We start from the raw sequence: 24,492 nt of genomic DNA on the forward strand, positions 1-24,492 counted from the left end.
AGAAGAGAAATGTGGATAAATACAAGTTGACTTCGGAAAGCCGCACCTCCTGCATTCCTGTCCAGAGACGTTGAGCCTGCCCTTGGCTTTGGCTTCTCTTTATAAAGTCCAACTGTTAGGACACGTTCCTTGGTTCAGCGAAAGGAAAACTCGTGCCAAGAAACCAAGAGAAGAGATTTCTTGAGGGCTCCTGGGCAAGAGGCATCCTTGGTGTCTGTGGGTGGTATTCCTTATACACTGTATCAAGTTCCATTGACATCCTCTATGCCTTTAGATTTCTGTCATAGAACTTCCTTTATTCTTTATGATTATTGGATATGAGTATTCTCTTACTTGAATCAAGTTCCCTAAATTGATAGCAGCAATACATGAATATATATATATCTATATAGATATATATAGATATATATATATAGATATATATATAATGATGGCACTGGTCCGCTTAGCAAGGACAAGTGCTGCCTCCTGTTACAAGGAAGAAAGTACAGATTTTGTTGCCATTAGGAAAATATTTTAATCTAATATGGTTGTTAGCTATTGTATATTTACAGATGAACCGATCTTTTGGAGGAGTGTGTGTATGTGTGTAGTTATCCCTAGGAATCTTTGTCCTTGTTGGGGGAAAGTTAGTGAGGTCTGCGTGGAGGCTGGGCTCAGAGAGTCATTACTGACCCTGAGCCAAATCTCATCTCACTACATGCTGTTTTAGTGAAGCCTTCCTTACTGCATAACTTGGCAATAACATTGCTAAAGGATTTCTGTGTTCAGAGAGAAGCTGGGGAAATGAATGGATGTGCATCCTAAGCCGTAGATGAATGATTCGGGTCGGGTCATGATGTTTCTGTGAGGGGTGTTACCATGGAGAGGAACAGAGGCTTTCCAGTGGAATTGAAAGGGTTACCTGTTTTCTCGGTTGTCTTGGATTGCAGCAACTAAAGAGTTCCACCAGTTTTCCTTACCTCAGAATCCATCTGGGGTGGTATGGTGGGCGGTGGAGGTGAGGCGCTTGTGACTTGCCCACTGCCGCCCAGAAGGAGGTCAGAGACCCTCCATGGGCAGTTTGGTCAAGGGGTTCAGGTGCCCACTTCAACAGAGGCGGGAATGGGGAGGCACGAGAAGCAAGCAAGCGATGCCTTGGGTGGCAATATTAGGAGGCCATGTGAGGCATCTGTCCCAGGTCATTCTTAAAAGATGGTCCATGAACACAGAGAGGATGGAAGGCTATCGGTGTTTTACAGTGCAACAAAGCTGACTCTGGGCTGTCCCTATAAACATATCACTCATGTGCCTCACAGAACGTTTCCTCAAGCAAGAGAAAGGAGGCATCATTATACCCGTGGGTGATGAGGTGACCAACTGTCCTGTCAAGTCCCCATGCTTCTGTGATGTCTAGAGGAACATACAAAGGGACACAAAGCAGCCTGACGACTGCTCCCCTGCCCTGCCTGAGGGAGGGCCTCAGTTTCTCAGGAACTGAAAGGCACACAGTGGTGCAGGGGCCACGGACTCTAACCTGAAAAACCTATGACACATGCCTCTCAAGGCAACTAGGCCAGGCCAACTCCATGATTCTCTGCAGTACGACACAAACAATGTGAGTCCTGCATGTGAAGTGACACGGGTCTTAGACATGGCTTCATAAAGTAATAATTCTCACATTTGAATTAGGAACGACTGTCAACTTCAGTATTATCTGTCAAAAGACACACTGTTGTTGACAAAATTGTAGATAGTTTTAGTAAAAAAGAAACACAGAGTCAAATACAGAGGAAATAGCCAAAGAGATCAGAGAGCCACGACTACCTTATCTTACCACCTTGCCGCTGCCGTCGATTCCCCAGAGAGACCTTCTTCCTGTCTTATTTGTCTTTTTATTGCCTTTCTGTTCTACTTTATCATTGGCTCTAAGTCCAGCCACATGACTTCCTCGTCACTGCCTGTCTATATAGACCTCCAGGTCTGTATGGTTGGTGCTGGGATTAAAGGCTCATGTTACCACGCTTGACTGTGTCCTTAACCACACAGAGACTCTACCTGCCACATGATCGGGATTAAGGGCATGTGCTACCACCACTGAACTTCTGCTTAATGGCTATTTGACCTCTGATCTCCAGGCAACTTTATTAACATACAAATAAAATATCACATTTCATCACAAATAAAATATCACCACACACTGTTGCTGTCAGAAATTAAAAATATGACATAAGGATCGAAAGCAGCTGGCCAGTGCTCAATAATTATTCATGTTTATCATCATCAGATGCTTATAACATTATTCTTGGGATAGGATGAATTCTGCATAATATAATATTTAAAAATGACTAAATAAGTCATATGAACTATGTCTATAAAATACAACTGTGATTGTATTCTGGGCACTATTTTAAGCACTTGTATTAATTAATGTAATCTTCAGAGTAGCCTATACAGTAGCTAACATTTCAGATGACTGTGAAACCAAAGAAATTTAAGTAAGTTGCCCAGAGTCACCTGGTTGGAAATGGCGGGGCCAGGGTTAGCACTGAATCCAAGCTGTGATGCTGTGAGTTCATTCTGTGAACCATGAGGTCCTGAATGTTATGTCTTGCTGTGTTCCCCTCTCCAACTCCATGATAGATGTTGAATAGAAACTTAAGCAGCAGAAGGCATGCCATTGACTTTGAAACACAAAGAAAACGCACATTTCAGCTGTATATGGCCACTGGAACAAGTACTAAACCATATGGACCCCAGAGGTACATCACACCCCTTTTAAACCAAAATACAGTCTGAGCTAGAGACTTCAGAGGGAACAGTAAGTACCTGCAAACTCTTGGGAAAGGAAATGAGCAAGGAGCTGGCTACAGTAGCAAACGGGGAACATTTGACTCACTCTCACCTCTCTTGTCAGGAGCTGAAAAGTCCTGAAAACAAAGAGAAAGACACCCTCCCCACCTGCACCACTGCCAGTAACTTTCAAGCCATTGGACTTACTAAGCAATAGACATTGGATCCCGAGCCTCAGGCAGGTATAGGAATGGGCTGGTGCTCCCTGGGTAGAGTGTATAAGATGCGCAGCGGGAATGGAAGCAGTTCTCGGCTGCCTTATGGAGGTGCGGACAGATAGACCTGGAAAGAATGTGCATTTGAAATGACCACAGATTCTCAAACAGGAAGTGTTATCTGCAAGTAGTCACTCATTGAGTAGTCATTAGAATGCAACAGAGCGGATCATCACCAAGGTGGCGAGTGCAGTGAGGAGACTGGTTAAGAATCTAGACAGTAAGGATAAGAGTTGGGATGATGTCAGTCGGGGTCATGGCGGCTTTTTATCAGAGACAGAAATAGATGGGTCTTGTGAGGCTCTGAGACCTGGAGTTTTGATAAAATGTGATCCACCCTCTAGGTGGGAAGCTGTGGTCAGTGACAGAGTAAGGAGGTAGCTAAGAACAGCTCCCAGGCTGCTTTTCCAGGGTTCACTTTCAATACAGCATTCCATCATGCACAGAGCCCCTTTCTCTCTCCAGCTGAGCACATCTGGACTGGGGGGAAAGGATCTGTAGTGTCAGGTTTAAATGCCTCGACTAGTCAGCTAAGGAGGAGAAAGGATGGCAAGCGTGTAGGGTCAGCCCTGTGACCTCCCCAGGGGCTGAATGTGATCTACCCAATAATAAACATGGAGCCCCAGGCCTCGGCCGCCTTTGTTCCTCCTGCTAGAATTTGTATGCACACAAGCTGGAAAAGTTGGAGGGGAGTTTTAACCATGTGTTTTACAAGGTCCTACCACTCTGTAGACTATTTTCTAATGTTCATCTAGAAAGCATGTCAGAGGTGGGATGAGAAGGACCACAGTTGGGAGCTTTTCAAGCACTGCTGGTATTTGAGCACCTATTGTAAAGAGCCACTCAGAAGGAGAGTCAGCAATTCAGTAAATGGGCAGCAACATGAAGTGAGTGGGCGTCAAGGCTGCCACACGGTCTAGTTAGTGACATTTCTGATGTGATATGGAAAGGTTCTTAAATATTCTCCCCATCATTCCAGCTTGATTTTAGGAAAAGATTGAAAGTTGATTAGTAAGATAGGAAATGTCCAGAAGCTCTGTGCTACTGGCTTTTGGGAGAAAAAAAGAGATAGAATGTGGTAGAGTTGTGAGCACTGGCTTCAGACACTGGCCTTAGTGGTGTGGACATCGACCAAGCTGTTCCACCTGAAATGCACTGGAACTCCCCTCCAAGACCTAATCTTTAAAGCTCCAACCAGATGCACGTGCTTTGGAAGCTCTCACTGTCAATCCCAGCCCAGATTGTAGCAGTCACTGAATTTCTTTGGTAATTACCTAGTGTGTAGCCAAACACCAGTATAGCATTGCAACATCAGACCAATTTGTTATTTCTTTGCAGATGCTATGGTCAAAAGCATTGTCCTTGGAAACGCAGGGCCTCTGGTTTAATTCCCAAGTTCACTGTTTGCTACCGAGTTGGCTACATTATCATGGATACCAATTGTGAATTTGTCAGCTGGGTACCTTGGTTCCCACAGAACAGCCATAACAACTAAGTGGAAACCCACAAAAAAATGACCAAGACACAACCCAGCTTTCACAAAGGTTAACTGCATCCTTTCCACCTAAAGCAGTGGGAAGAGTTGGTATATTTTAGTTCAGTTATTGCCCAAGCTCCAGATATGGACCTTCAACTGGCACTTTTTCTTTGTCATACTGATTTGCTACTTGTACTATTAATGATTGAATATTTTCTTTAAATGCACTTCAGAGACATTTAAATTTACTTAATAACAAAATTGGTGTTCTAATTGTACATGGAAAAAATCATCACTTGCTGCTTAAGTGAAATGGAAAACTAGACACAGTACGAAAAAACAGGATGGTCCATCTGAAGTGGTTACTAAGTACTACATTGCCTGCCTTAGTGGAGAACGGGAGTGGCGGGGGGGGGGGGGCAGGGGGGCAGGGGGAGTTGAGCAGGCTTCACAGACAGGCTGTCATCAAATTGAGAATACAAAACACTGTTTCCTAATCAGACTTTTCATCATTTAATTGGCGTGCTTCAACCACTGAAATCATCTTGCAGCCTACTCTCTTTTTAGGAGGAAAATGACAATGGAAAAGAGAGAAATTTGGGACTTAGAGAAGCTATAATGCAAAATCCAACTCCAGATGTGACTTGCCATTTGCATTGGACCAGTTACTCAAAGTCTTTGTGCCTCGGTTTCCTCATATGAAAAGTGAAATGTTCATCCTCCCTCAAGTTGAAGGATATTCCCATGAACGAAATGAAGTTAGACATTGAAGGAAAAAGAGTGCCTTGAATTCCAACCAGTAATGAAAAATGATGATGACAGGGAGATTGCCTTGTCAGAGTGAGATAAATAAAAGAAAGGGCAGGCTGTTTGTGTACCCAGCCGCCTCATTTGCCAGGACAAAGATATTTTGTGGTTCTCATCCCAACATCTGGACAACTTGTCAGCACAGAACTGGGTGGCTTTGAAACACCCCAGAATTATATAAGACTGGATGGTAACCAGGGCTGCTGGACCTTCTTCTTTTATTCCTTAGTATATTGATTCCAACCAAAGTATAAAAAACAGTTGTTGTAAAAGACGGAGAAAACACAATTAGGCAAAAATTAAACAAAATTTTTCCACCCTATTATCCAGATATAGCAATCGTAGATTATTTTCAAATACTTTCTTCCAGACTTTTTAAATGAAGATTATAAGTATATTAAGGTTTTTTTCCACAACACAAAGCTATTTCAGTTTTTATTTTGTTATTAAGTTTGCTAATTCCACAAATAAAACATACATTTACACAATTTTTTAAATTAAATTTATTGACTTTTATTTTAGTTCAACAAAAGGATATAGCACTGAAATTGTTTTTTTTTAGTATTGAATACGAATACACTTTGCAACACTTCCAATTCCTGGATACCCTCTAACTTCTCCCATGTCTCCCACAACTACCACCTCTTGAATTCATGACCTATTTGTAAATATTATTCTTGTTACACATAACAGCACACATATGTATGTTTATACACTCACGTATGTGTATACATATACAGTGTACTAAATTCACTGAGAATGTTTTATTTTTAAATTTTCATGAGCTCTGCACCCATATAACTCCTCCCTGCCTCCTTCTCTATGCCCAGGACAGGACATCCTATGGATGGTGAAATGTATTTAATATGGTCTCTAACATTATTTAAGTTCCTTACCTTTAGTTAATATCTGTTCTGTTAAAATGTTATTTCATATTTCCTTTTGAATAAATAATTACATATAAGCCAATGTTCATTCAGATAAATGAAAACTTCTGGTCAAAGAATATGGCAGTTTAAAGCACTTAGTGACTGTACAGATGGCCTAGAGCATTTGCTGCTCTTCCAGAAGACCTGGTTCAATTCCCAGCACCCACATGGCAGCTCACAACCATCTGTAATCCCTCTGGCACCAGGCATGCACATAGTGCGAAGTCATCTACGCAGGCAAAATGCTCAAGCACATAAAATGAAATAAGAAAGCTCTACACCACTTCAGTCTTGAGAAACTTACTTCACTTCTACTTTTTATGTTTTGAGTATGCTTTGTTGTCTTTTGTTTTGAGGCAGCAGCAACTGGCCTTGAACTCACTATGTAGACCAAACTGGCCTTAAACTCCCCATCCTTCTGCCCAGGCTCCCAAGTAGTAGGATTACAGATCTGTGTCGCTGAGCCTGGCCTGCATGGGAAATTTAATAATTTTAATAACAGTAAAAGTATAAATAAAGCACAACTTAAGTGCTTTTGCCCAGACAAAGCAGCATCATTGTTTAGTTGGTACATGTCTACAAATATGCTGATGGCTTTTTTTTTTCTGATAGGGATTTTGTATTCAGACTTGAATTTATTTTTTTCCTTTGGCTATTTTTAATCTTATACTGATTTTCCAAAAATCTTCACATATTTAAATTAGAAATTTTTATGTCATACATATTTGCACTAATTTTTCTAGTAGTCTATTGACTTTACTTACATATTCTGTCAATGATGTACAGAATACTAATGTGATTATATATATATATATACATATATATATATACACATTAATGTTGTATAGTGATATCTATTAGTGATTTTATGATGATATTTTGGAGTTTACCATTTAGCCTCCACTTTAAAAAACATGTGAAATAATAAAAAAAAGCTAAAATTTACAAATTTAACGTACATTTTATGTAAACACTGGAGTTTAACATTAACAAGTTTAACAAGTTGTGAAGGTTAGTTTTAATTGTCAAGTTGACACAATTTAGAACTGCCTAAGAGGGAATTCCCTGTGAGAGATGGTCTACATTAACTTTGCCTGTATACACGAGCCTGTGAGGGCATCGGTGGGGACACTTGCCCTCTGTGGGTGATACCATTCCCTAGGCAGGGAATCCGGGGTTGTATAAGAATGGGAAAGGTGAGCTGGCAACTAGTATGCATACATGTGTTGGTCTGTTCTTCTAACTGTGGGCGCAGTGTGATCAGCTCATGTTGGCATGACCACCTGGCCACGATGGACTGACTGTACCAGGAACTGTGAGTGAAAGAGACCCCTTCCTTCCTTAAGTTGCTCTTGTTAGGGTATTTTATCACAGTAAGAGGAGACAAAACTAAGATACAGATAAATATGCAAATTTTAGCACATATTTTTTCAGGATTTCACATGTTTTTTTAAGTTTCCTAACAATATGTAAATATAATTTTATTATAAAACATTATATACTTACGATAATTGCTGAAATAGTTTGTTGTTTCCTTGATTGTTTAGTCTTATGGCTTTTATCTATGACATGATGATACTCAGATTATGTGATGATTACTAACCTATTCACTGAATTTTAAAGCTATGTAACCATTTGCGATCAAATTTAGATCTAAGTGGTTAAGATTTAATAGATCCAAAACTAAGAAATAACTGATGTCTTTCAAATAGTTTGAATGTGTGCCCTAGAAGTTTTTGTCATAGCAGTTAAATTCTAAACTTCCCATGTTATACATCTAGGAGGAGGACCTTTAGAAGGTAATTAGGATCGGATGAGATCCTAAGGGTAGGGCTCCCATCATCAAGTTAGTGGCTTTGTAAGGAAGTGGAGAGAAACATGAGGCTGGCTCAACATTCTCCCTCTCACCAAGTGATAATGTGCACAACAAGAGGGTCCAGAAGAAGGCCCTCACCAGATTCTAGCCTCATGCCCTTGGGTTTCCCAGCCCCTAGAACTCACAGATAAACAAACTGCTGCTCTATAAGTTGCCTGCTCTGTGATAGTCAGGTATATCAACAGAAAGCAAAGGAGATACCTCCCCACATCCTTCCCATTTTAGTTAATGGCCAATTCCCCCTTTTGATTGATCACAATGGGGTTCCTAGAGCCTTTCTGACTCACTTTCTCTCACATTCCTCATCATCCTGTCAACAGAATGTCTTCAGAATACCTGTAGAAATCAAACACCTCACAGCAACTGCTCTGCCCTCACCCTGGTCTCAGGCATGGGCATTCTTCTCTTGTAGGAAAGCAGTCGCCTGCATGATTTGTCTTTGTGAATTTTATATAAAGCAACCATATGATCTTTTACAAGACTGTCACACTTTCAGCATGTGTGTGTGCATGTGTGTGCGTGTGTGTGTGCGCGCGCGTGCGTGCGTGCGTGCGTGCGTGCGTGCGTGTGTGTGTGTGTGTGTGTGTGTGTGTGTGTGTGTTGATAACTTGGGAGAGTTAGTTCTCTCCTTCCACCATATGAGTATGGGAGAATAAATTATGTCATGAGGCCTGGCAGCTTTTACCTACTGAGCTATCTCACAGGTTCCTCAATGACTGTCAACTCAGACTTCTCCACAGCTCAAGGGCAACGTCATGGTACTACAACACCCTATGAAGTCCTATAAGACACACCTAACTGCTCCCCCGCCCCATTGACCATGCAGCATTACAGGATCACACTTTCCCCAGACCTTTAAGTGCTGTTTCCTCTACCTAGGAATATACTCACATATGTACATGTCCTCGTCACATCTCTAGAGACTCAGATGTCCCGTTCTGTGTTAATCCATTTTCCATTGCTATAATGAAGTAACCGAGGCTTAGCATGTGCAAAGAAGGTATCTGCGTATCTTGTAATTTGGGATCCTAAAAGTCCAAGACTAGGAAGCTCATTTATTTGGCCTCAAGTGAGGGCTTTTAGCAGATGGAGTACCATGATGGGGACACAGGTAATAGGATCAAACAGAAGCCAGGAAGAGGGCTTGAAGGGTCAGGCTCACTGCTCTATACCTTTCACAGGGGCTGATGTAGTTCCCAAAAGAACTACCAAAAATTCTCCTCTAGCTTCTGTTTTATGAAGATCCAACACAAAAGACATTGGTCCTTGGCAAACGAACCACCTACTGGCTCTGTTGCCTTCTTTGTGAAGACTGCCCTTCTCACCCATCTTTCTGCTTTAGATACCTCTGGAATATGCCACCATTGAACACATGAAATGGTTTACTGTCTGATGCTGCTCATGGTCTCTCTCCTACCCGCTGTTACATTTGCTCCAAGAAAACAGCACTGTGGTTATTGTTGTGCAGCTGCATCCTAAACACTATAAATAGTGTCTGGCACTGGGCAGAAACTCAACACTGTTTACTAAATAAGCTAATTAACTTACAATTAGGACGCCCCCCCCTCCCTTTGGCAGTGGTTGGGATTAAATCCCTTCCACTACAGGGCTCCTGCTCCAGCTGTATATACCTCTTTTATTGTCACTCTCAAATGCAATCTATTCCTCATTCCCCTGGGAAAACTACCAATAAATAAAGTGAGATGAAGAACAGTATACACACGAAACCTCACAGAAGAAAACACCCCAAACCCAGACACTGGTATGTCATCTGGAATTTATTATCCTGTGGAGTGTGAAGGAAGAACCTATTTGTTCCCAAGTGACTAGGCAGCTGTGCAGCTATTGTAAAAACTATCGACTAATTCCCCACTGATCAGTTATGCCACTCAACATACATTACATCTGTCTTTACTCAGGCCAGGTTCTTGGGTTGTGTGCCTCTGCAACTGGCAATTCTAAACGGATAGCTTTGTAACCAATTCGCCTGTCTCTTATGGTTCCTTAGGCTTTATTACACTTTCCCTAAGTGTCTCTGGCTATTTTCATGAATTCACTGGCTCAGATTTTAGAATTAAGCCGTTAGGTTTAAAAGTTAGACTTGGGGCTGGAGAGATTGCTCAGTAGCTGTGGTTAAGAGCATACTCTGCTCTTTCAAGAGGACCCAGGTTTGCTTCTGGGGATCTGATGCCCTCTTCTGGCCTTTCATAGTGGCCAGGCAAGTACATAGTGCACATACATACATGCAGGCAAAACACTCATACACATAAAATAAGAAATAAACTGATTCTTTAAAGTTAGACATTTAATTGTGATTTCATTAACTTCACAAATTTCTATAGAATTGACATGTCTATACAATATTTAGCTTTTCTGTTGTGCAATATAGCACACCTTCCCAAATTCATGTCTCCTATGGTCTGATGTCCTTCTTAGATTAAGCACTTTTTCTATTAAGATAATTTTAATGGAATTATTGCTGGTACACAAAGCAACTATCCCTTTTCATGTATTTTTCAAAGTATTTCGTCCTATTAAACGTGAGTTGTTCCTGCTACAGACATTGTTGGCATTCCTGTTGTTATGGAGTCCCTGTGGCTTTCAAGAAAGATTGTCATCATCTCAAAATAATCTAATTTTATCACCCCATGGATAAGTGGATTCCACAGAACTCAGAAACCAAGATTGCTGAGTACATTGGCAGGAGTCATCGGGGCAATGTCATGTATTTGCTCTTGGGCACGCTGGAGAGAAAGACAATCTAAGATGTGTTATTGAGTGGATCATAGCTAGAAGGGACCAGCTGTCTGCTCCTACAGGGCTGGCTGAGAATCATGCATTATTGATTATCTACAATAAAGAGAGAAGAGGAAAAGAGTGAGCCTGCTTCCTTTCATCTGTTGTTTTTCTAAGTCTCAGCACAAGACGGGTTAATTTTGCAGGTGTTTTGCCTGTGTGGAGGCTGAGTGTTGTCCTGGCTCTTTCTATGCCTCAGGTTTTCAGCGGAAGCTCTAAGGGGGGACAGACACATTGTGTGGCCTCTGTCTGCAGTGAGGCTGTCAGCACAAAATTGTGTTTGCTGGACTAAGAGGTCAATGAATGGCCTGACAGTCCAAAGCTGATAATGTCCACCTCTTCTACCAAAGATCTCCTGGTGTTTTCCCTCATCACAGGGGGAACACCTGTCAATCTTCTACATTTAAAAGCTAATAAGTTAATAAATATGACATCCAGGCTTCAATATGAGGGCTGATGAAACATGCTACAATTTCACCGAGTATCTTCCTTTATACCCAGGAGTTTCTCTGACTTTTCTTTTGAGATGTTTGTAATTTTATCTGTGATATATGTGCACCAGCTATGGATTTATATTAAAACATTTGTTACATAAAGTGATATTTGCTTTTAAAATAAATTTTGAAAATTATATCCTTTTAATTAGAATTGACCCTTTAAATCTAATGTAATTGTCAATAATGTTATCATCTTGTTATGTTTTACCATCCGTTCTTTTAATGGTTTGCTCTTCTCTTCACTTTTTTGACATTTTATATTGTTGTTGTATATGTGTTGCATACAATGATGGATTTCATGACGTTTTCATACATGTGTGCATCAGATAGCATACTCATATTCCCCTCTCATTACTCCTTTGGCCTTTCACCCTTCCTCCCTTGTTCCTTTCTTCTTCTGAAATATCCCCCTTCTACTTTCAAGTCACACACACACACACACACACACACACACACACACACACAATTTCAGTATAGTTTTGATTTGTATATATGATGTGACATCTAGATTCCCTATATAAGAGAAAGAATGGTATTTGTCTTTCTGAATCTGGTTTATTTAACTTGGCATGATGGGCTTTAGTTTTGTACCTCTTTATGGTATACTAAAACTATTTTTAATATATACCACATTTTCTTCATCTATTCAAGTGATGATTGGCATCTAGGATGATTCAAAACCTCAGTTGTTGTGAACATCACTACAGGCACACACATCTGTAAGTACCTTTGTGGCATGCTGACTTAGATTCCCGTGGACACGAGCCTAGGAGTGGTCTATCTGGATCCCATGGTAGTTCTAGTCTTAGCCATTAAAGGAGCATCTATACTGACTTCATAATGGCTACACTAATTTACACCCTCAGCAGCTGTACCTAAGCCTTCCCAGTCACCACCAATGTTTGCTGTTTGTCTCCTTGGCCTTTTGACAGGGGTGAGATAGAATCTCCATACAGTTTTGCTTGCATTTCTCTGATGACTAAGGATAAAGTTTTGCACATATTTATTGGCTATTTGTACTTCTTATTTTGGGAATTGTGAGTTCCATTAATATGCTCATTTGTTGCTGAGGTTTTTTGGGGAAGGGGAATTCCTTATGTATTCTAGATATTATGGATTTGTAACTTTTTATCTTTTCCACAAATGGCTCATAAACTGTATCTTTGTGACTTATATTTTTATGGTTTATTTAGAATTCACAATTTCACTTTTAAATCCCCTACAGCTATCTTCAGATTATATTGTAGCATTTGTGTACTATATAAAGACCTTACAACAGCATACTTCAATTCCTCTTTGTCAGTTTGTGCTAGCATCACCCTATATTTCACCTCTACCAAGGTTCTAAATATCACAACTTAATGTTACTTTGTTTTATAAAGTGATTTTTTAAAAGAGAATAACACTGAAAAAGATCTCACATTTTCCCACTTCTAGGGGGCCAGTCCTTTGCATGGAAAAAAAACATCTCATCCTTTTTGTATGTAAATAATTTCCTTTAACTTATTTTATAGTACAGAAATGATAGAAATAAATTTTATACTGGTTTTTTTGGGGGGGGGATTTTTAGACAATGTCCTGGGTTTTTATTTATTGTTTTATTGCTTTATTCCTTTTGGGGGGAAAGGAGGACTTGATTTGTTTTGCTTTGGTTTTGATTTTTGGTTTTTTAAGACAGTATCTCATTATGTAGCCCTGGATGTCCTGGAACTCACTCTGTAGACTAGGCTGGCTTCAAACTCACAGAAATTCACCTGCCTCTGCTTCCCAAGTGCTGGGATTAAAGGTATGTGCCACCATGACCCCCTGGGATGCTTTTTTTTTTTTTTTTTTTTTTTTTTTTGAGACAGGGTTTCTCTGTGTAGCTTTGCACCTTTCCTGGAACTCACTTGGTAGCCCAGGCTGGCCTCGAACTCACAGAGATCCGGCTGGCTCTGCCTCCCGAGTGCTGGGATTAAAGGTGTGCACCACAACCGCCCGGCGCTTGTTTGTTTTTGAGACAAGATTTTACTGGGTACCCAGACTGGCCTGGAACTCACCATCCTCCTGCACCAGCTCCCTGAGCTAGAGTCATAGCTAACTCAGTCTAGCATAGCACCTGACTTTCTGTCCTGATTTTCTTCATTCTCTTCCTCTGTCTTTTACTTGGGGGAAATTTCAAGCATTTGATCTTCGACACTTTTTCTTAGTATGTATCAAATCCATTTAATTTCTCTTTCAAACTTTGCGTTTTTATTTCTAGACATTCCATTTGAATATTAATTTTATATTATGATTTTTTCCTTATTCTGGTTATGTTCTCATCACCTTCTTGAATCTATGAAACATAAGTCCTACCACTTGTCATCTGAACTTATCATTCCTGTCATTTCAGGGTCTGTTTCTATGACATTTTCCCTATTGATACTCATTTTGATAATCATTTTGATTCTCAGAATACTTGTTAGTTTCATATTGGTGGCTGGAAATTGAGACCACGTTATGAGGTGCTCAATTGTGTTTTATTTCCTTATTAGCACTGGACCTGGGGTGCTGTTGTTTGCCATCAGTGGAATCTTTTGGATATTTACTTTTACACTGTGCTCAGGCATGGCCAGAACTAGTTGGCCCCACTACTGAGGGGGTGCTCCTCAGAGAACCTGGCTGGAGACCCCATCCACACATTATCTTTCCATTTCAGGTGACTGTCACACAAACTATTTCTGCATTCTATAACATATGGAAGTCTTTTGGTTTGTTGATTTCCAATAGTTATTTTCCCTGTGTTTAAATTATTTCTTTCCATGTATACATACCTTGATGCTCATTCAAATTCCAGAAGAATGACCTGCAGTATCCCTCTCTCTCCCCATCTTTCTCCTTCCTCCACAGTAATACAATGTTCCTCACAATCTATCCACCTTCACTTCCTCGGACTGTTCTGTGTGAGTTTTGCTCACCTGCTGGACATTCTAGTGAACAGATATGACCGTCCCAGGTAGAACCCATCTTGTCTAATTAGCTCTTCATCCCCGTGTTTCCTGTTGCCCTGTCTAAACATCATTTTTTCAGGATTTTTATACTCTCTAGTATACATAAGTGACTCCAAAAATTCTACCAGGGAACTCCTACAGCTGATAAACACCTTCAGTGTTATGGATGGATGCAGGATTAACTAAAAAAAAAGAGAGAGAGATCAATAGCCCTCCCATATACAAATGATAAACAGGCTAAGAAAGAAATCAGGGAATAACACCCTTTACAATTGCCACAAATAATATAAAATATCTTGGGGTATATCAAACCAAGCAAGTGAAAGACCTGTATAATTAGAACTCCAATTTCAAGAAAGAAATTGGAGAAGATATCAGAAGATTAAAAGACCTCCCATGCTTGTGGATTGGTAGGATTAACATAGTAAAAATGGCCATCTTACTGAAAACAATCTACAGATTCAATGCAATCCCCATCAAAATTCCAATACAATTCCAACAGACCTTCAAAGAACAATAGTCAACTTCATATGAAAAACAAAAAATCCAGGATAGCTAAAACAATCTTCTGGAGGTATCTCCATCCCTGATTTTAAAATTTCTACTACAGAGCTATAGTTCTAAAAAAAAAACAGCATGGTTTTGATATAAAAACAGACAGGTAGACCAATGGAATCGAATCGAAGATCCAGACATAAATCCACACAACTATGAACACCTGATTTTTGACAAAGAAGCCAAAATTATACAATGGAAAAAAGAAATCCTCTTCAACAAATGGTGCTGGCATAACTGGATGTCAACATGTAGAAGAATGCAAATAGATCCATATCTATCACCCTGCACAAAAGTCCAAGTGGATCAAAGACCTTAGCATAAATCCAGATACACTGAACCTGATAGAAGAGAATGTGGGAAATAGCCTTGAATGTATTGGCACAGGAGACAACTTCCTGAATAGAACACCAGTAGCACAGACACTAAGATTAACAACTAATAATTCAGTTTCATAATTGACCTCATGAAACAAAAAAGCTTCTGTAAGGCACTGTTAATAGAACAAAATAGCAGCCTACAGAATGGGAAAAGATCTTCACCAGCCCCACATCCTACAGAGGTGACAGAGGACTGATCTCTAAAATATATAAAATATTCAAGAAACTAGACATAAAAAAACCAAATAATCTGTTTAAAAATGGGGGTACAGATCTAAACAGAAAATTTGTAACAGAAGAATCTCAAATGGCTGAGAAGCCCTTCAAGAAATGTTCAACATCCTTAGCCATCAGGGAAATACAAATTAAAATGACTCTGAAATTCCATCTTACACCTGTCAGAATTGCTAAGATCAAAAACACTAATAACGGCTTAGGCTGCAGAGGATGTAGAACAAGGGGAACACTCCTCCATTGCTGGTGGGAGTGCAAACTTGTACAACCACTTTGGAAATCAATATGGCATTGTCTCAGAAAATTGGGAATTGATCTACCTCAAGCCCCAGCTATACCATGTTGGGGCATATATCCAAAGGATGCTCAGTCATAACACAAGGACACTTGCTCAACTATGCTCATAGCAGTTTTATCTGTAATAGCCAGAATCTGGAAACAACCTGGATGCCCCTCAACTGAAGAATAGATAAAGAAAATGTGGTGCATTTACACAATGGCATGTTACTCAGCTGTTAAAAACAATGACATCATGAAATTTGAAGGCAAATGGATGGAACTAAAAAATATCATCCTGAGTGAGGTAATCCAAACTCAGACAAGACAAGGAATGTAGTCACTTATAAGTGGGTATTAGCTGTAAATTAAAGGATAACCAGACTACAATCCACAGCCCCAGAGTAGCTAGGTAACAAGGAGGGCCCAAGGGGGGGATGAATGGAATTCCCAGGGGAAGGGGAAATAGAAGAGCTCTCATGGGTAGACTGGGGGTGAAGTGGGGATGGGAACATGAAGAATTGGGATGTCGGGTGAATGGAGGGGGAGAGTACTGAAAGAGATGACTGGAAAGTGGGGCATTTTGGAGTCAGGTCGAAACCTGGTGCCAAGGGAAACTCCCAGAAATCTATAAGGATGACCCCAGCTAAGACTCCTAACAATGGTGGATGTCCAGCCCCAGCCCTATACCATGACAGTGAGCCCACCCCTGACTCTGCCTGGAGTGCTAGGACCCAGAGACTGGATGGCCCAGGGACCTAGGATAGACCAAACACAATTAGAAAAATAAATGTCAGTGTAATGGTGCCTAATTATATTCTGCTATACTCGTAGATTGGTGACTACCCCAATTGTTATCAGAAAGCCTTTATCCAGTAACTGATGGAAACAGATGCAGAGATCCACAGTCAAACATTGGGTCAAGCTTGGGGAATCCTGCTGAAGAGAGGGAGAAAGAGGTCAAGAACATCACAAGGGAATCCACAGAAACAACTAACCTGGGCTCATAGGAGATCACGGAGTCTGGACCAACAGCCAGGGAACCAGCATGGGACTAACCTAAGCGCTCTGTATATATGTGACAGTTATGTAGCTTGGTCTACTTGTGGGACTCCTAGCAGTGGGAGTGGGTGCTGTCCCTAAGGCTTTGGCTGGCTTTTGGAAACCTATTCCTCCTATGTGTTTCCTTGCCCAGACTTTATACAAGGGGAGGAGCTTAGTCCTACCGCAACTTGATATGTCATGAGTTGTTGATACCCATGGGAGGCCTGACTATTTCTGAACAAAAGCAGAGAAGGATGGATGGGGGGGGAGGAGAAGTGGGGGGAGGGAATGGGAGGAGAGAAGAGAGAGGAAACTTCAGCCAGGATGTAAAATAAATGAATAAATTTAGTAAAAAAAAAAAATACTTTTAAAAAAAGGAAAGCAAATATATTCCCTATTGTTCTCTTACATCCTGAAAAGGGAAGCCATTATCATTAAATTATATTGCAGAAAAGCACACTTTTAAATAAAAGGAAAATGATGCCAGCTAAATAGGTTCTACATGTTTGGTTAAGGCAGATAATTTCTGAGAATTCTTGTTTTCCTTAACCACAGGTTGGGGCTGAAGTTTGATTACAGAATGTGTGCATGTTGAAAAGCTTCAGATAAACATCTGTGGCTCACACTGGTGTTTTTGTGTGTCATAGGAGAAAGAAGATTGGTCAGATCTGACGAATTTAGCTTGGGGTCTGTTTAATGGCAGTGACGACGTGCAGAGGCAGTCGGGTCTGTGGTTCTACTGGACAGAGTTCTCAACTGGGGCGGGGGGTTAAAGGTCACCAGCAGAGCGCGGTAGGGAGAAGCCCATTGGGAGGGAGAGAGAAGGGAGAAATTCTATAGAAGAGTCAGGGAGGACAGTGAGAAGGAATCCTAGCAGACAGGCAGAGGGGAAAGAGGCGCAAACCCGCAAAGCCGGTGTCGGAACTAAACAATGCCAGTTGTGTAGAATCAGCTAACAGTTACATGGAGAGAGACTGCGAACACATTTAGTTAGCATGGGCGGTCACTGTGTGGTCGCCTGTTCCCTAGGCACTTGCTGTCACTGTGCTCTCTTTCCTGAAGCAGAGAGAAGACGTTCTGCCTTGGAGACTGAGGGCCAGAAGTTTAGTCCAAGCGGGAGACTGCTTGAGAGCGGTCACCAGCCCTTCTCAGTCAAATTGATGATGAAAACGTGATAAAGCACAGGCTGCATAATAAGGCAACAGTAAAAACCGATCAGAAAACCCTGTGAGCTACTCTGCCACACACACAGTTAGGGTCAAAATAGCAGCTTGATGTATTTTCTTTTTTCCATGACTGTTATAAAAAAAAAAATTCCTGGAGGATATTGTAAACTGGCTGGAGCTCCTCATTTATATAACTCGTTTTTGAATTTCATTTTTCACCATCTGAGATTGAATAACTCTGAGGTTGGAACTGTATTGCTCTGTAAGTGGGAACGGGTGCTTAGTCGTTGAAACTATGCTTCTGCTCGAGGCTTTGGCAGCTGTGGGTACTTGACTTTCCTTAATAATGAATTTATGAAAGAGAAATGACGGATCTTTGGATATGATGACCACTCTCCTTGGTAGATGCCATTTTACATGTAGACCAAATTCACTCTTCTTTAAAGAGAATAGTTAAAAGATTTAGGATAATATCGGCAGAATAAGCTATATATTTCAAGCTATTCCTTGCTGGGAACACATAGAGATCGGGATTTGGAAGCTGGGAAAGATGGAAAGTCAAATTTTATTGATTTGCCTAGGTGTTTAAATGTGTTTTCTATTCCTTACCACCCAGTGGAGCAGGATGTAGTGAGAAAACGCCTGCAGGGAGTTAATAACTTGTCCAAAGTCATTAGGCCGGAGCCCCGATCTGTCTGGTCTGCTTCATAAGCCTTTCTCATACTGTGATGTCAGCAGACCTACAGAATGCTGTGGTCCGAGAATCCAGAAATACATAGCATACTGGAAGATTTGGAAATGGGGAGAATGCTAAGAAGAAGAATTTTTACTACTACATTGAATAAGATATTATTTATAGTATGACTGGCATAAGCAAATAGAACAGGGTAATCTAGTCCACAGCGTGTGATGGTTAGTCACAACTGCCAATCTGATGGGACCTAGGATCGTCTGGGAGATGAGCTGGACACATCTGTGAGGGATTATCTTGACTGCATTAACAGAGGTGGGAAGGCCCACCCACTATGGGTGGCACTGTTCCCTGGCTGGGATCCTGGGCTGCATAAGTGGAGAAAGCAAGCTGAGCAGCAGCCTGCATTATTTCTTCTCCTGATGGTAGATACGTTGTGACCAGCTGCTCCAAAGCCCGGCTGTCCTGACTTCCTCACCATGATGGGCTGATCCTGAACTGTAAGCTAAAATAAGTCCTTTCCTTAAAGTTTGCTTTGTTAGCGTATTTTAGCACAGCAACAGGAAAAGCACCCAAGAGACTACATAAACAAGAAATGAGTACTTAGAAGATCAGACAGGGTTAAATCAAAGAGCTCTTGGCTTCCAGTCTCCAAAGCATTACCTCTCTGCACAGGCAAGAAGGAATAATTTTAAACAAATAGCTCAGGATCCATGCATCTTTTACGAAGGTATTTAAGTGTCTTGAGACTCCATTTCCTCACTGGAGTCCTAATATTCTTACTGTATGAATCTGAAATACCCTCCATAGGGTCACATTCTTAATACTTGTTCTCCACTTGATGACACCATTCTGGGAGTCCGTGACGTCATTTGGAAGTGGGCCCTCCATGAAGAAGCAGGCCACTAGGAGTGGCCTTTGAAGTTGACACCTGACCCTTACTTCCTGTATTGCCCTCTGTATCCTGACCACACTGTGACTAGACTCTGCCCCATGAACTCGGTCCGCCGTGAACTGAACTGCTCTGCCATGACTTCCCTGCTGCATGGACGACAACCATGCTCCAAAATAAGTTCTTTATTTAAACTTATTGTGTTGTGTGTTGTCATCTCGATGGCAGAAAAGCAGTGAATGGGAAGAATGGCATGGGTGTAGAAATCTGAATTTGCCTCTGGCTTTAGGAATTTCTCATTTCCAGTCCAGAAGGAGTGCCTTCAAGGGACACCTGGGGTGGGGTTGGCTGTGAGAATCAGCATCTTCACAAAGCCCGAAGCCAGTAGGGATATGGAGGCAGAGTCTGGAGGCAGATGTGACAGGTAAGAAATGAGAAGCAGTGGGACAGAAGAACCACAAATGGTGATGGGAGGGGGAAGTGTGGTTTCCCTTCTGTGCTGAGGGGAAAGTGGCCTGTACCCGTTTCCACATTTACAGGCAGCGCTATGCTGGGCAAACATACAGAGAGCTGGAGGACGTCAAAAGGACTAAGGGACATTTCAAAGCCAGAGTGTGTAGCGCCACTTCTACCTCAAACGTGTTTAAAGTATGTCTCATACCAAAGTACTTCAGTGACTAGAACTTTTATTGTGAATCCAGTCCTGCAGTAAGAAAATGGTACAATCACAGCGGGAGTTTCTCCTTGACATTGCAGCAACCTGGAGTCCCCGTGGATGCGGTAGAGAGCAGACTACTATTTGAGCTGTGCTTTGAGAAGACTGGTCTGGCTGTGGTTAGAGGATTGCAAGGTGGTTTGTCAGTTAGGAAGCTGGTGCACAAGTCCAAGGAAGCATGAGGTAGATCTGAACCGGGGTCCCAAATTTCAGGGACAGAGCAGAAGGATCAAATTGGAAAGCACTGTGGAAAGAGTGTGTTTCTGGGTAGAAATGGGTTAGGACAGAGTGAAGGGAGAGAAGAAGGGGTGGGGTTTAGAATGTTTAATTAGTGAGTGGAAAGATGGAGGATACCTTAACCAGGAAAAACCTCATCACAGAAAGCTTAGATTTTAGGACTTGCCCCTAGTTTGGATCTGGAATATTCACCAAAGGCTCATATACCTAGGGACTATTGGGAGGTAGTGAGTACTATAAGACATGGGGCTTAATAATAGGTCTTCACAATTATTAAGACTGAGTCCCTTGAAGGGGATGAGGGATGACAGTCACTTCTCTGCATTCTCCTTTGGCTTCCTGGCTATGAGGTGAGTGGTTTTATTTTGCTCCGTGGCAGGCTCCAAAGCAACAGGACAAGTTGATCATAGATTGAAGCATGTGAAATCAACAGCCAATAGCCCAAATAAACTCAATTTCTTTCTAAATTGATTATCTCAGATATTTGTCATAGCCATAGACAGGGATGTTCCTGTGACTGAGAATTTTTGAAAAAAAAAAAAAAGCTACAGTACTAGAGGACGGAAAATTTAGTTGTAGAGCTAAGCGATTTAATAATGACAATGGGATTGGGCAATATTGTGTAGATAAGATTCGTTTGGATCAGAATACAAAGTTTGCTTGTTTGAGCTGCTAAATCTTGGGCTAGAAAATGCATGAAAACATCCTTGTATAAAATCAGGAGAAGCAGAGCAAAAAAAAAAAAATAGCAATGGCTACATTTTGCAGGCACAGTGTATCAGGTGCTGTTCTAAGAGCCCTCATGCAACACCTAAGTTGACCCCACCAACATACTTACAAAGTGCATCTCCAGGCAGATGCACTGAATTATTTACCCAGGAGACATTTCTAATAAATTTAAATTCCTCTTTTAAACCGAATTCCAAATTCCATGCTTTTCTCCATACTTTTCAACTGAACATGAAGATGTCGGGGCTCATAGGCCTATTTAGGTCATGTGGCTATTAAACGGTGGACTTGGGAATCTTGAGGCTGGTTCCTGCCATTCTGAAAGCCATTGTTCTTCTCTCTGACTGATGATTTTCTCAATGGAGCATGTTTGGATGCATGGGAGCAATCATAGGTAGGCAAGCACTTGAGAGTGTCCACTAGGCACTGCACAGCCATTGGGATAATTCAGATGATGAACACCCCCGAGAGAGGAGGGCTGAAGAGTTGATGTTTTATTCAATTCACTAGACACTTACTAATCCTATCATGTTTCAAACAGTCCACCAAAGAGTTAAAGAAACAGAACAGAAGCCCAAGTTAAGATTCTCCCCAAATGTGACTTCATTGCAGAGCTCTGTTTGCTTACATTTATCTAAATATTTAGTTATCCCACATGGCTGTGTCTAAATCCTATCTCTCTGCCAGGTTATTTTATTACAGAAACTGGGAAATCCAACCTTTTTCTTTTCTTGTGGATATTACACTCTGCTCTTTCCCACTACAAGTATCTAGAGACTTGAGTATCATGTGAAGTCTTTTCTTTTAAATAAGTAGTGATGGATAAAAGACGATATACTGAAGAAACAGCTAAATCCAATGTGGATAAGAAAATGATACTTCAAAAGTGGTTTCATCTAATATGAGAATTGAGCTCTGGCCAGTTTTCACACCTCACCACCTTGACTGTATTGTATTTCTAGAAGGTAGGGAATATTAAACATTACTAATGATTGATTGCATCTCAACTTTCAGGTGTTACATGGAACAGACCTTTAAAAGGGGGGAATTTTATTCCTTTAAAGCACATTAACAGAACTTTCTTATTATTTAAAAAAAATCAATGCCATGGATTTACCATATTTAATCCAAATTCGATCCAAGAGTGGAATTCCTTTTTGGCAGAATCATCAATAATTTACTGCCTCTCAGACTTTCCTTCCAAAGGCAAAAAATATTGGCTACAAGAGTTCTGGCTGACACATTATAAAGTAAAGCTGGCAAATGGATTGTATGAGATTTTGCCAATTCTATACCCATCTGAAGATTCCAAGTGACTCAGCATAGCTTCCTTTCACAGCTACCCTCTGAAGACTAGTGTACACCGCTGAGCATCCCAAAGGACAAGAACCATGCAAACGCTCACCTGGGGTGGCTATCAACACTTGTCTGGCTTCCCACTTCCCTTAAGCAGGAATTATTTTATTGGAAAGCACCTCCAAAGAAAGGTTCACCAGCTTCACCTGAACTTAGTCCTCTGGAATGTCCCACTTTTGTTATTGACTAGCTCTGAGTGCTGAGCCCTGATAAATCCTGAGGTATTTTTTATTTTCTGGTTGTGGCTGTCTTCTCCACAACACAATAACCTTCCCTGCACCCTCTTTAGTGCACAGACTTGCAGGGGCTTACTCTGACCCCTTCCTCGTTTTTGTGGAGTAATTGAGTCCTTCAACTAAGCAGACTGCTCTTTTTTCCCTCTAATTTGTTGTAATACTTTTAACAACTCGAGGCCCAAATATCAGGTGTTCAGTCAGTTTTAATATACTGCTCATCACTTGTTCAAATAATTCTCATTTAATTGCTATTTCTGTAGATGACTATAATGATGAAAGAATCATGAAAGTAATGATTAAAAACAAGAGGCATTTTATTGTTTTGTAGTTTTTCAAACCACAATTAGAAATCATTTCTTTTGCTGTCTGAGCCACCCTTGGCACTATCATGACTATTTTAAAGCTGAGAAGATAATTTCAGAACATTTAAGTAGCACACCTGGAACTGTATTGTAGAATCCAGGACATCTTACTACAGTGTCCTAATGTCTGCCTGTGTAGGATAAGTTTGGAGCCCTATGTGTCTGGTCAGCTAGGCTGTCCTGCCGCCTTCTGTGTCTGCTGCTCCAGCACCAGCTACACAAGGCTGCTACTCTCAGCCTCTTCAACTACAGGTCTCTTCCTGTCCATTCAGAACTAGTCAGTAACGGCTTCACAACTGTTAGCTTCCCAGTCTTTCTCCATGTCTCATTGATGCTCTCAACACTGACCTTAACTATAATAGTCCTGTGATTAAATTATCCTTCAACAATCTCATTGAGTGTGGCTTCATTTTCCTACAAGTGACCCCAGAGCAACAAAACCCTGGCTTCCTTTCTCTGGTCCACAAGATGAAATTGAGCATAACTATCACTCAGACTAGACATTAGACAGACTGACCCAAGCTTTGAAGGGAGGAGTACCCAAGGTACCTTTGTTGAGTCTAGGAAAGATGACTTCCCTAATGCAGAACTATATAGAATCTTGGAGGTCTCCTCAGTTTAGGATTATCAGAAATACTTTCCTCTTCTGTAATTCAGAAAGATTTGGTTATTTATCTAGTTATATTTATGTCAAATAGAGTTTGTTTCCTCATGCTTAGTAAGAAAAGTTCCATTCATTCAACCCACCGTCCAGGCGGGTGCATAGTAGGTGTGTTTCCTGAGAAGTGTGGAAATGTAAATGTATGTCAAGAAATAAATATAGAGAAGAGAATAGGGAAAACTTCTGTCTTGAAATCTCCACCTAAAGTTTTGACACGCAGGATAACTTGCTAAAATACCACTGCAGACAACCAATAGCCCTAAGTGTCAAACCTGACCATGCCCTCCGCCCTTATCCCATCTTAAAACCTCATGTGAGCACTTCTAACTGGCAAATCCTAATTGGTTTCCTGAATCTTGGCCCCAGAGGGGTCTGTGGAAAGTGGTTTCAAACTGTTTATCGTTTAGAAGCACAGGGACGTATAGAACACTGAGCGGAAGTGAGAATGTATATGGAACATTAATCTACACACCCCAGCAGAGTAGGAAAACTGATCGTTAGAGGCAGGTAATCTAACTAAGTTTATTTACTATGTTCTCTGGTGGAATTATGTATCC

This window comes from Peromyscus leucopus, chromosome 2 (genome assembly GCF_004664715.2).
Source record: "Peromyscus leucopus breed LL Stock chromosome 2, UCI_PerLeu_2.1, whole genome shotgun sequence".
Taxonomy (NCBI): domain Eukaryota; kingdom Metazoa; phylum Chordata; class Mammalia; order Rodentia; family Cricetidae; genus Peromyscus; species Peromyscus leucopus.